Below are 13,536 nucleotides of genomic sequence, written 5' to 3'. Positions count from 1 at the left end.
GTGACATATCAATTAAAATTAGTTGAAGGTTCTACTTTTAAGTAACTATTACATATTCCTAATGAAGCATGTGATTGGCCACAAGTTTTTTACCTGAGTGTCAGAAGTTCAAAATTTTAAAACAAACAACAGTAATATATTTTTTGGAATCTATATACTGAAAAGTACTTGTAACATGTATCTGCATTATGCTGAAAGTCTGAGAAAAAATTTTAAAAATCATATATACTGTCAAAAGTAAATTATAAACATCAGATTATTCTTGGTTTGCAGGCTCCATAAATAGGAATTTAAAAATTAAGATACGTATGGGAATTAGAGAAAGCATTGTTGGTATTTGAGACCCAGTATAGGAAATAATTGACTATTCATGGAAAAATGTTAATTAAATAGTAACACTAATTGCTTTGGCACCGAGTTAAGTGAACTGTGTGGTTGGTTTGGAAATACATATTCTTTAATATTCATATTTATGTTTTTCCTACTCTTCTATTATATATGGGAATAATTTAATGATATGTACTATATGGTAGATCACTATCAAGTAACTCAGTAACAGCCAATATTTTCCTTTCCATAAATTAATATTCCTTTCAGAGTTGAGTTCACATGTCAGTTAATAGACCCCACTGAACAGGATATGATTTCTTAAAGGAAGGACTGTTTTTTTTTGTTTAAAAAAAACCCAACAACAAACATAGAATATGAAGCCACAGGAGTTCATTTAAAAATAGGAATATTTTCTGGGCATCTCATCAATTCTGTATCTTTACTACATGTTTGAGTAAAATGGGTTCAACATGGAGGTATATTACTCTATTAGCTACAGAGAAGTATACACCCAGGAATGGAGTTTGCGGTGGATGGTGTAAAACTCATTAAATCAGAGATGGAGGGGAAATCCCATTTTTCCATGGAGAAGATGTATGCTCAGAAACTTCTGGTTAATTCTATATAATTAACTAGATTGGGCACTCATTGGATATGTGCATTGATTGTTAAAATATGTGATTGTCAATTTGAGAACTTAAAGAAAGTCCTAGGAATATTTGTAAGTCGAGCAAATCAGGAATAATATTTTCAGTACTCTAATGTATTTGCCCTTTGCTATTTTAAAAACTTGCCTGTGAAAGGGTGTTTCTTTTTTCCATCAAGATAATATTTGGTCTTAGGTCAAGAGAAGTTCCCTTTGCCAAACTAAAGAAGCAAAGGAGTAAATTTTGGGATTGTCAAAATAAACACCTTCTAGTTCCATGGAAAAATCTTTCCAATACAGTATTCTGTGTAATCATCAATTTCCATACTGTGTTGGGTCTGTCAAAGATACACAAAAATCTAACTTGTGAAACTGAAAATTCCATTGTTAACTACTACTAAAATTCTCAATTGTACAACTACAATAAAAATGTAAAAGTTTAAGTAATAGGCATTAATAGACAGGATTTACAATAAAAGCTCACAGAAAAAAGATATGAGTTGCATCTTAATTTGCATGGAGGTAACTCAGCAGTTTAAGGGAGAATGAAGAAAATGTGTGAGGGAGTGAACAAAAGTTGAAGAAGTGTTGGGGAATTGTAGCATTAACAAGCATTAACAAGAGAGTATATATGCAATTAGTCCAGCAGGTTTTGGTAGCTGGCAACAATTAAAGGTAGGATTCTCACCTCCCACAGACACTCTTATCTTTTCTGGTAGGTATATTTCAAAGGAATGGCATTTATGCCCTCCAAAAAAACCTTCTGGAGATTTAGGAGAAATTCTGTATCTCATAGAGACAGAGAAGAATGCACACCTTTAAGTCCTTTTTGTTATTCTATAAAGTCCTTTTTGTTATTCTATTCTGGTTCTAAGATATGCTGTTGTGTAGAATAAACAGAATGCTTCTTAGTCTTGAGCTTTTCTACATGGATGGTTACTTGGATACAAAGGCAGATTTGGGTATTTTGGCTGCTAGAAGCCATGCTGCAGCTCTGTCTCTTTCTGTCTTTCTCTCTGTTTCTCTCTCTCTCTGTCTCTCTTTATCTCTCTTTGCCTCTTTCTCACCCTCCCTCTCTCCCTCTCTCTTCTCCCTACTCCCTCTCTCCCTGTTTATCTGTCTCTGTCTTTTTCTCTCTATCTCCCTCTTTCTCTTCTCTGTCTCTCTCTGTGTATGGCTCTGTCTCTCTCCTTTCATCCTTCTCTTCCCTGGTTTGAGACCAGAACCAGAACTAACTAATTCTGGTAAAGCTTGTTTTCATTCATTTGTGCTCAACCACCTGAACTATGCAACAACACTTGATGAATCTCTTATTTTAGGAAGTAGAGTCATGGTATGAGATACTTGTAATTCTGAGACATGTTACATGATGCAAGTACAAATTTTGGAAGCCCTCAGTTCTGTGTCATAGAGTGTCACTTTCAAACAGACTTTCAAACCAAGCTATTTTTATTATTATTCCATATGCTATATTATGTCTTTAAGACTCTAGAGGGTAAGAGCACTGGGCTCATTCTATGTGAAGTGTTTCAAATGCAATACCCATTTTTTTTTCATTTCTTTATTGACAAACTGATGTACAGAGGGGTTACAGTTTCATACATAGACAGTGAGTATATTTCTTATCCAATTTGTTATGTCCTCCCTCATTTTTCCCCACCTTCCCCTTCTCTGTTCCACTCCATGAGTATACAGTTGGTTTACACCATATAGTTTTGTAAGTATTACTGTTCCATTGGTTTGTCTTTTTATCCCTTGTCTCTCGATTCTGGTATTCCCTTTCCCTTCACTAATTTCAATACACACACACACACACACACACACACACACACACACACACACACACACTCCAGGGTAATAAAATCAGTTACAGTGATAAAAGGGGTAAAAACACAGGAAAGACATACAAAAGAAAAAGGGCATCATTTCACATAGCACGTTGGGGATGTGGCCAAAAGGGAGCCCTACTACACTGTTGGTGGGCGTGTAAACTTGTTCAACCACTCTGGAAAGAAGTATAGAGGTTCCTCAGAAGGCTAAATATAGAGCTCCCCTATGACCCAGAAGTCCACTTTTGGGCATCTACCTAAAAGATTGCAAGCAAGATAACACCAAAGCCACCAGCACAACTATGTTCTTTGCAATACAATTTGTCAATGATAGAATATGGAACCAACCCAAATGCCCCTTCAGTAGATGAGTGGATCAAGAAAATGTGGTACATATACACAACGGAATTCTATGCCTCTATCAGAAAGAATGGCATTGCCACATTCATAAGGAAATGGAAGGACTTGGACAAAACCATACTCAGTTAAGTGAGCCAAACCCAAAGAAACATGGACTCTATGGTTTTTTTTTTTTTTTTTTTTTTTTTTTTTTTTTTTTTTTGCCAATCCTGGGGCTTGGACTCAGGGGCTGAGCACTGTCCCTGGCTTCCTTTTTGCTCAAGGCTAGCACTCTGCCACTTGAGCCACAGTGCCACTTCTGGCCATTTTCTAGGTATGTGGTGCTGGAGAATCGAACCCAGGGCTTCATGTATAGGAGGCGAGCTCTCTTGCCACTAGGCCATATTCCCAGCCCATGGACTCTATGGTTTCAATCATAGGGAATATTTAGTATATGTCTAGGATAATCCTAGCAGAAGATCACAATAGCTCAATAGCTATGTCCATATGAACCCATAAGATGATGCTAACTGAGGTGCTGGGAATATGGCCTAGTGGTAGAGCCCTTTGCCTCACATACATGAAGCCTTGGGTTCGATTCCGCAGCACCACATATATAGAAAAAAGCCAGAAGTGGCTCTTTGGCTCAAGTGGTAGAGTGCTAGCCTTGAGCAAAAAGAAGCTAGGGACAGCACTCAGGCCCTGAGTGCAAGCCCCAGGACTCGCAAAAAAAAAAAAAAAAGATGATGCTAAACAGAATGAACTCCCAGTTATGGAAACAAGTGCAAACACCATTGTTGTTGTTAATTTCAACATGAAATACCCTTTATTGGAATAAAATCTAAGCGTGTCTTTATTGGGATGCATTTTCTTGCCTAGCTACATAGTTTTTGAAGTTATATACTTTGGAAAGACCAATTTATTTTGAAAACTGTTCTATACACTTAGATCCTGAAAACTAAGTCTACCACACAAAAAGATGCCTAAAAAGACAATTATAATGGCAAGTGGCAAAAACATGGGTTTATTGTCAGGGCTGTTCATATTTGGGTACTGAAATCATTAGACTATTTTTTGTAGAGTAAATTGTCTTCCTATTGACTGATCAATGCTACTATTTCAAATTCCTGGAGATGCTAGAATCTAAATGATTACACAGTTTGAGGCAGAGTGGTTTTAAAGAGTCCTTCACTAGATTTAGTTTTGAAGTAATCATGACACTTTAAAAAAAGAAATCACTTGGCCAAATAACTTAATAATTCCTTAACAATAAGACCAAATCAATTGTACCTCTTTTTCACTATTCCTTTTTCTGTTCAGTTTTCCTCAACAGTTTCTTAAAAGGTGACCACATCATTTTTTGAAGTATTGTTTAATATTTAAGTTGTTGTAGAGAGGCCTTTCAATGCAAAATATCAGTTTATGAATACATCATTCTCCTCATCTCCCCCATCCCCATCTATCCCCTCAAGTTACCTGGTTCAATTTTCCAATATGTACATTAATTATTATGAACATATGTGTTCACTGTTTTTCTCTACAATCATCTACACTCATTCTCCTAGACCTTTCTTCTTCAGATAATATAAGTTTCCCCTTCCTGGTATTCATTCTGTTAAACTGTTAAGCATGAGGTTCTATTTGTTGACATAGTTCATCCTTTCACTAGGTTTGTCCTGTTAGCTTTATTTTTAAGAAAATCATCTTGAAAAGTTTATTTCTAGAATTCAAAAAATATATTGTAAATTTTGTAACATATAAACATTCTTTTTGGATGCTTTCCATGACTTTGTATTTAAGATTGAGCTCACACACACACACACACACACACACACACACACACACACACCACACACACACAAACACACAAACACACACATATTTCTGCAATTGTTTGTTAGAAATTGGCTTGATAACTGTTTATGGGATCCTCTGCTAGACATTTTCAGGTAGATCTGGTTTTCCACTGTTCCCTCTTATTGTGCTCACTAGACCCACATGCACCATCAGGACACATGCCTCTTGCTGGGGATTGTCATAAGTTATATTGGAATTAGTTGGCATTGTTTTCCTCCTAGTTAATTGATGCTCAAATTTTACAAGGACATTAGGAACACAAAGGTGTTAACTACTCCATCTATGTTAGACACACATTTTAGCTATAGCAATGCAAAGAGGTAATTTAGTTAACATTTTGTCACAATGCACCAGTTTCAAAGAAAATTCAAACAATATCACATGTTTTTCTTTTACTCCACCAAAACTTAAATATATTTTCACTGAGAACCAGCCTGTGAATTTTTTAAGCCGGACTGATTCAATGATGTAGTTTTCTCTGATTTTTCTCATTTTGTTCCTTCATTTTAGTCTCAATATTTCATTTTAAGGATGTTAATCAACTATTTTACATGTAACTTAAAATAAGCCTGTTAATTCAAAGGAATTACACCATTGATTCCTCCTCTGTGTATAAAATATTTAAGTCAAATTAATTGTGCATATGTGCATATAAACTTGTATATATTTCTATTAATGAACATAGTTTAGATCTAAATTCCACCTATAGAGAAAACATCTGGGGAGACTTCCGGGAAGACGGCAGAGGAGCAGCAGAGCCCTAGCTGAGCTCCCTCCTACATCGCAGTTTTCTCACCCCATAGAAACTTTTACTCCTAGAAAGCCAGCCAGAGTAAGTTCTAACAGTACAGGGATTCTGGCCAGGAAGGAAAAATCGACTGCTCGTCTGAAAACATAGATTTGAGCTCCGGGTGGCGTCCCACCACCGCGCCAGTGCCGGCGCCGGCACAGTGCCCAGCACAGTAACCCGCACTCCACGCAGCTAAGGCACACAGCATAGACCAGGGAGAAATCCTCCAGACGGCGGCTGAGCACAGACGACCTGAAATCGCAGAGAAAGCGTGAGTGCCCCACAAAAGATAGTCTCACTCGCGCCCACAGAGCACCTTCTGGAAGGCAGCCCTTCCCCCACTGCCAGAGCAAAGTGCCATCTTTGCCACTAGCATAGGGTCAGAACAGATTGGAACTAACGTGGGCCTGGGGAAAGCGAGGTCAAAGGAGCCATCTTTGAAAAGGGCAAGAGGGACAGAACAGTGAGAGCCAGCTCCGCCCAGGAGAACGCCCCCTGCCCTGGCGGGAGGCGTGTCATGGGCCATGGTTTAGCCAGAGGTGCCCCATCCTGCTTCCCGGAATTTCAAAATTTAAAGCAAAAGCGGCCAGCAGCTACCGGCGGCACAGAAACACCAAATGGGGGAACAAACAGTTCCTGATACAGCTAAATGGTCCCATCACTGAGGAAGCCCAATTCCCAGCCCAAAACGGAGTTGCATTCCATAGCCACCTCCTCCAAGGAGGCCGCCTCCCCCAGGCAAGCAACTCTCAGCTGGGGAAAACAGCCCAGAGGCACCCCGCCCTGCTAAGTCCACAGCCTATTCAAAGCCAGGCATCAAAGGCAGCGGCCCCACAGCAGACAGAGGAGCCACAGTTCCTGAGACTGCTCAAGTCCCCATCTACAGAGGATGCCCAAGGCCTACCTGCAAGCTGTGCGAACCAAAGAGACCCAGGATTGCACAACTGGGGAGAAGGGTCAGAACAGATCCACCCCTTGCAAACTGAAATCAAGTCAAACCAGCCAATCAGGAAAATAGACTGCAGACCATTGCAAGGAAATCAGAGACTGGGAAAAGACAACCCAAACAAGGAGGACTCCATTTTTTTTTTTATACTTTAAAAAAATTTTTTTCTTTTTAATTTTTTTACTTCTGAAACTTTTTTTTTTTTTGTTTTCCATTTTTACTGGTTTGTTTTATCAAGTTTTTGTTGTTGTTTGTTCGTTTGGGTTGTTCCTTTTCTGTTTTTTTTTTCCTTTTTAAAATAATTTTTCTCTGTTTTGTGCATCCGTCTTCCAGTATTTTTACTTTATTTCTCTCTTTGTGTTCTCTGTCTTTAAATATTACTTTTCTATGAATAACACCTCCACTCTTTTCTGCTAACTCTCCATTGTCTATTATTTTAACCTTGTTATTTCTACTGATTCTACTCTTCTCCACATTTCTATGTCACTGAAACTAAACCAAAATCACCGCCCCCCCAATACATTTTACTCTATTCTCTTTACTACCTCCAACTTACCCTCCTGACTTACTGCCTGGACCTCTAGGTTCCATTGACTCCTGGTTATTGGATAGAGGGTATCCCAGCTTAATCCGAGTGAATCAAAGGGGTTCATAGAGAAAGCCAGTCCTAAAAGAACTTAATATAGAGAAAACATCTGCTTCTGACTCTCTGAGCCTAACTTAATATCATGTTTGCCCCATGTCTATCCATTTCTCTGCAAATGGCAATACTATTCCTGGTGTTTGAGTAGAATTCCACTGGGGAAATATATGCCAAAAAATATATACATACATGTATATATGCACATATCTGTACATATACTCAATACATATATTTATATACAATATTCATATATATATACACATGAACATACATATATATATGTATATACATATACTTGATCTGCATATTTATTGTAGGGCCTCTAGGCAGTTCCCATAATTTGCCTATGGTAAATAGTGCTATTTTGCACATGAGTGTATTCTGAATTGTAATTTTTCAGATAAATCCCTTATAGGTATTTCTGGATTACAGAATAGTTCTATGTTTAGATTTTTGAGGAATCTCCAAACTACTTTCCATAGTATTTCCTCTGGTTTACAGTCACACTAAGAGTATAATAGTGTTCTTTTCTCCCACATTTTAGCAAGCATTCATTGTTCCTAATCTTTTTTTTTTTTTTTTAAGATTCATAAAGAGGTTTATTAGTGGGGCCATAGTTCCCACGGGAGAGGGAGCTACATGGCGTCTGCACCTTATCCAGGTGGCAGCTTCTCTGGGGTAAAGGGATAGTAGTTAGGTATTGAGTAGGAGTGGCTCATTAGGTATGGGTGGATCTGGGGGCTAGTGGGAGGAGCTGAGAACCTGAGACTAAGGAAAGACTAACATTCCCCCATTTGTTGTTTATTAATAACAGAGGAGGGGTATCAGGCTGGGAGTGTATGAGTGGAGGTTGTTTCTTCTGGAGCTACTTCCTGCGGTAAAGGGGCAAAGTAGTCAGGGGTCCCTGACCTGTCATTTGGCCTGTGATGGCCAGTTGTATCGAGGTGAGAGAGAATCTCTGTGTTTTCATTTGCATGTTATTTATGGCCAGAGATCTTGAGCATTTCTTTATGTGTCTATTGGTCATTTTCACTTCTTTTGAGAAGTCATTTATTAGCTCATTTGTCTATTTATTCTTTAGATTGTTTATTTTCTTGTATAATCTGCATATTAGTTGCTTGTCAGATTTATAGATAGCAGAGGTCCTTTTTCTTTCTGTAGGCTGTATTTTTAGTAATGATGTCCTTTGCTGTCCTTTAGTAATGATGTCCTTTGACACAGTCCCATTTGTTAATTTTCTCCTATTTGTGAAGCCCCTGAACATCTCTCCAAAAAGTCCCTGCCTATGCCAATAATTTCTGATGTTTCTCCCCCTTCCTGTAGTAGTTTCAAAGTTTCAGATCTTACATTGAGCTTTTTGTTCCATTTTGAATTGATATCTGCTGATATCAATTCATATCAGCCTGGGTTCCAGTCTGTTTTCTGTATATGGATGGCCAGTTTTTCTTATCCCTAATTATCAAAGAGGGTTTTTTTTTTTTTTTTTCCCTCCAGAATGCCTTTTTAAATTTCTTGTCAAATACCATATAGCTTTAGGTATATGGTTTTATTTCTGGGTCTTCTAATCTGTTTTGCTGCTCTCCATGTTGGTTTAACCATTAGCAAGCTATGTTACTGTAGCAATGCAGTGAAGCTTGAAGTCTGGAATTATGCTACCTCGAGAATTGCAGTTTTTGCTCAGGATTGCTTTAGCCATGGGAAGACTTTGGTATTTCCACATGAAATTTGGAATTTTATATCTGTGAATGACACTGATATTTTGATATTTAATTGGATATGACCCCATTATTTGTTTGCTTTTTTCTTCTATTGGGGCACAAATGTGAATTACTATATGAATTGCATATTTCTTGGACAAACAGCAAGTAAGTTAACTATCCATGTAAAGTATACCACCTTTATTGTTCATCGTGTTCATGATTCTTCATCTTCTTACCACTGAACTGTAATGATAAATGCTTTTGTTTGTTATCCTTCCTAAGCACCTTGAAGTTATGAGTTAATAAGCCATTTGTAGGACCAGGGGAGGTGCCAAGTACAAATAGCTTTTCTATTATTCAAACTATGTTTGCTTAAGCAATTATGTCAGTAAAGATGTGATGGAATCAAAATGAGTCAATATAAAACATTCCCTTAATTGAGATAAAGTTTTCTCTATCATCTCTAATACTCCTTCCTGGGGTTATTTTACAAATAATGTCTTTATGCCAATCCCAAAGACGTAGCTGTGAACTGAATCCATCATAGCTCAGACAAATGTATAAATTTTTATTCTTCACCCAACCCCGAAGCCCTGCATGATATCCTCCTTATGTTGTTTTTGTTGTCTTGTCTTTTCTAAGTCCTTGGTGCCATCATCTAAACCTAATAAACCAATATCTCCTTTGTACTATTGGTGCAATTTTGTCCTAAAGTAACCTACAGTTCTTTGTTCATTTGTTTTTATTACTTGTGGGGATTGAACCAAGGTACTGTCCCTGAGTTCTTTTGGTCAAAGCTAGCACTCTACCAACTTGCACCAATACACCACTTCCAGGTATTGTGATACATCCAGCATTCCTCTTTTCTCAGGGTTGCTTTAGCTATTTTGTTCTATTGTGTGTTACCAGGAGAGGGGGGAGCGATTTGAAGGAGATTGAATTATATTAGTAGATCACCTTCATAATTTGACTTTGCACATAATATTAATTCTTCTATCTATGCACAACTTTGTATTTTAGTTTACATTAACTTTACAATAAAATATTTATTTAATATTTTTGGTTAAGTTTGATTATTTTTGAGGCTAACATGAGAGGAATTGTTTTCCTGAGGAATATTTTATCCTAGTTGATTTTTGTTATAAACAAAGCTACTGATTTTTCTATTTGCATTTTGAGGCAAAAAGTGAATCCATAATAAATAATTTCATTTTTTATTTGTCTGTTAAAACCATTCTCTTTTATATTGTCTTATAACTTAATATGGTTTCAATCATTATTTTGTAGAAGAACAATGTTGGATACTTTGTCTTATGCATTATTTTAGTGGAAAAGGCATAAGTTTTCACCATTCAGTGTAGTGTGGGTATTTGGTTTATTTTTATAGTCTTAATTATATTGTGGTATAATTTTATATTTTTAGCTTCTCAGGGAATTTATCATGAAGAGATATTTTTGTTGAACTCTTTTTCTGCATCTTTTGAAATATTCATATATTTTTGCTCCTCAGACTTTTCATATGTTTGTTATGTCTGTTGATTTTCAGTTATTGAGTGGTCTTTCCATTCCAGACAGGAAAGCAACTTCATCAAATTTTGTGGAAATTTGTTTACATTTCTCACATGCTTCAATTAGATGTATGGGTTGTTTCATTTTATATATCCATGTATGCATACAGTATGCCTTGTCAGATGGTCACCTGCAACCATCTTCCACATGAACTGTCTCTATCCCAAAACATTTTTGTTGTTCAATGAAACCAGTTTCATTTCACACATATATAAAATATTATCCCACATTTACCCTTTCCATTGATCTTTATTATATAGGTTGAATTGAATTTGTAAATTTTTATTGAATATTTTGTGCTTATATTTGGCAAGTACATTCTTTTATGTCCTATTCTTACCTGGGTTTGCTAGCAAGGGAATTCTGACTTTGTACAGTGAGTTTGGAAGCATTCTTTCCATTTCTACTTTTAGAACATTTCAAGAGCACTGCCATTAGATCTTCTTAAAAGGTCTTGTAAAATTCAGAAGTGGATCTGTCCAGGTCCAGGCTTTTCCTTGTTGGGAGATTATTTTTTATTGGTTCAACCTCACTGCTCATTACAAGTAAGTTACTTATCTGTATCTTCTTGATTTAATTTTGGAAACTCCTATTTGTTTGGAATTTATCCTCTATGCTTTCAAACTTATTGTAGTATAATTTTCAGCATATTCTCTATAGTTCATCTAGATTTCAGCATTATATATCATAATGTTCCCATTTCTAATTTTATTAAATTGGGTCATCTATCTATTTTGACGAGTTTAGATAAAGGTTTGGAAATCTTGTTCATTTTTTTTCAAATTACCAAATGTTTCATTGATTCTGAGTATTGTTCTTTTTGTTGATGTTATTGATCATGGGGTTTGAACTCAGGACCTGTCTCTGAGCTCTTTTGTTTAAGGCTACAGCTCTGCTTCTGGTTTGGGGGGTGGTTAATTGGTGATAAGAGTCTCATGAACTTACTTGCCCAGGTTGACATCAAACCATAATCCTCAGATCTCAGCCTCTTGAGTAGCTAGGATTAGATGAGTGAGTGACCAGCTCCTGGCAGATTTTTATTCCATTATCTAATAGCCATGCAAGAAACTATTTTAATGTTTTCACTCACTAAGACTTGTTTCATGGCCTAACATGCAAGCAGTTTAGAGAAAATTCTATTTGCTACAGAAAACAATAAAGCTTGATGAAAGATTACAGATATGTCTGTTAAGTTCATTTGATGTATGGTACAATTTCACTGTGAAGTTTGTTAGGTCATCTAGGAAAACCTATCCACTGATGAGAGTGAAAATTAAAATCTGCCCCTTTTACTGTCTTTGTTACTATGATTAATGAATACTACTGTTTAAATTTTCTCCTAATGAAGTTTTGTGTATTTCTACAGATAGGTAGATGATAGATAGATATATATAATCACTATCATATTGTTATATCTTCCACTTTATGATCATGTGGTGACCTCCTTTATATTTTCTGACTATTTTTTCGCTTGCTAATTTATCGAGTATAAATATAACTGTTACTTGCTCCTTTTGTATTCCATTTTATTGGTATATCATTTTTTGTCCTTCTACTTTTATTCTATATGCCTTTGTCAATTATGTATGTTTCTTACAAACAAGAAATAGTTGCATCTTATTTTAATCTGTTTACTCAGTATCTCTATTTTAATTTGAAAGGGAAAATGATTTATAACTAGGGTTATTATTAGGGGATATTTACTATTTTCATTTTGTTGGCTTTTCCTTTGTAACTGTTTATGTTTCTACCTTAGTGACCTTAGGGGCTTTCTAGTTTACTGAGTTGAAAATAATGATACTTTTAATTCTCACTTGTCCATTTATTCTTCTGAAGTTTGATCTCCTGAGTTCTTATGTGTGTTTCTTTCTCATCTTTGTGTAGGATTCCATTCAGAATCTTCTATACTTTGGCTTGGTCTCAGTGGCTATAAATGCTTTGATGTATGCTTATCTGTCAGTTTTAAACAACATTCCACATGTAGTAATTATAGCTGGAAATTTACTCTTGAGACTTAATGGCTTTTACAGATTTTGTTGAAAGATTTGATTTAAATTCTGGTGGGTTTGCTTTGGTATGCTAGTACTTTTTTCTTGCAGCTTTATATTCTTTTTTTTCTATATTCTTAATGGTTTTGACTGTAATGTAATGTAGATAATTTGCTTTCTACCTTATCTACTTGGGATTCTAAATTTGTCCTGAAATGAAATGTCTGTATCTTTTTGTAGATTTGAGATTTTTCTGCTATAATTTCATTGATGAAAAAGATCTGTGACTTTAGTTTTCATCGTTACTTCTTCCTCTACTTGTAAGTTCTTAGGATGGGTCTATTAATATCTGTGCCATGTTGCTTTTTGAAGGTATTCAAATAAAGCATAGTTCGCTTGTTCATGCTCTCAATTCATGGTTCTCTTTCTTCAGCTTGGTTTAGTCTATTAGTGATGGATAAAACTGTGTTTTATTTATTGAGATTTTCACTTTCAGTATTTCCAGGTTATTTTCATTACTTTGCATTGTTCCTGAATTTTTTATCCATATTGCTGAATTTCTCATTCAAGTATTAAATTGACTTCCTACCATGTATCTGATTGAATCCACTTTGAGGTTTTATTTTAAATAAAACAAGAATGTTGGATAGTTTTTGAATTTCAGCAATTTCTCTATATTTGGATAGAGTAATTGGGGCGTTATGAATTGAAATAGCTATATTGTCATACTATTTCAGAGTCTTTGTGACTTTCACATCTGTTGGATTGATCACAGTATTTTTATGAGGTTTCTCTTAGGGGTTAGCTTTATATTTGGAGTCACAAACTGAAGCACCCATCCAAGTAGAGGCAATATTTGAATGTTAGGGAAACTATCCAAAACTAATGAATAGCCACAG

Source organism: Perognathus longimembris, chromosome 20 (assembly GCF_023159225.1).
Source record: "Perognathus longimembris pacificus isolate PPM17 chromosome 20, ASM2315922v1, whole genome shotgun sequence".
Taxonomy (NCBI): Eukaryota; Metazoa; Chordata; class Mammalia; order Rodentia; family Heteromyidae; genus Perognathus; species Perognathus longimembris.
The sequence above is the reverse complement of the archived record's forward strand: the minus strand, read 5'-3'. Positions refer to the sequence as shown.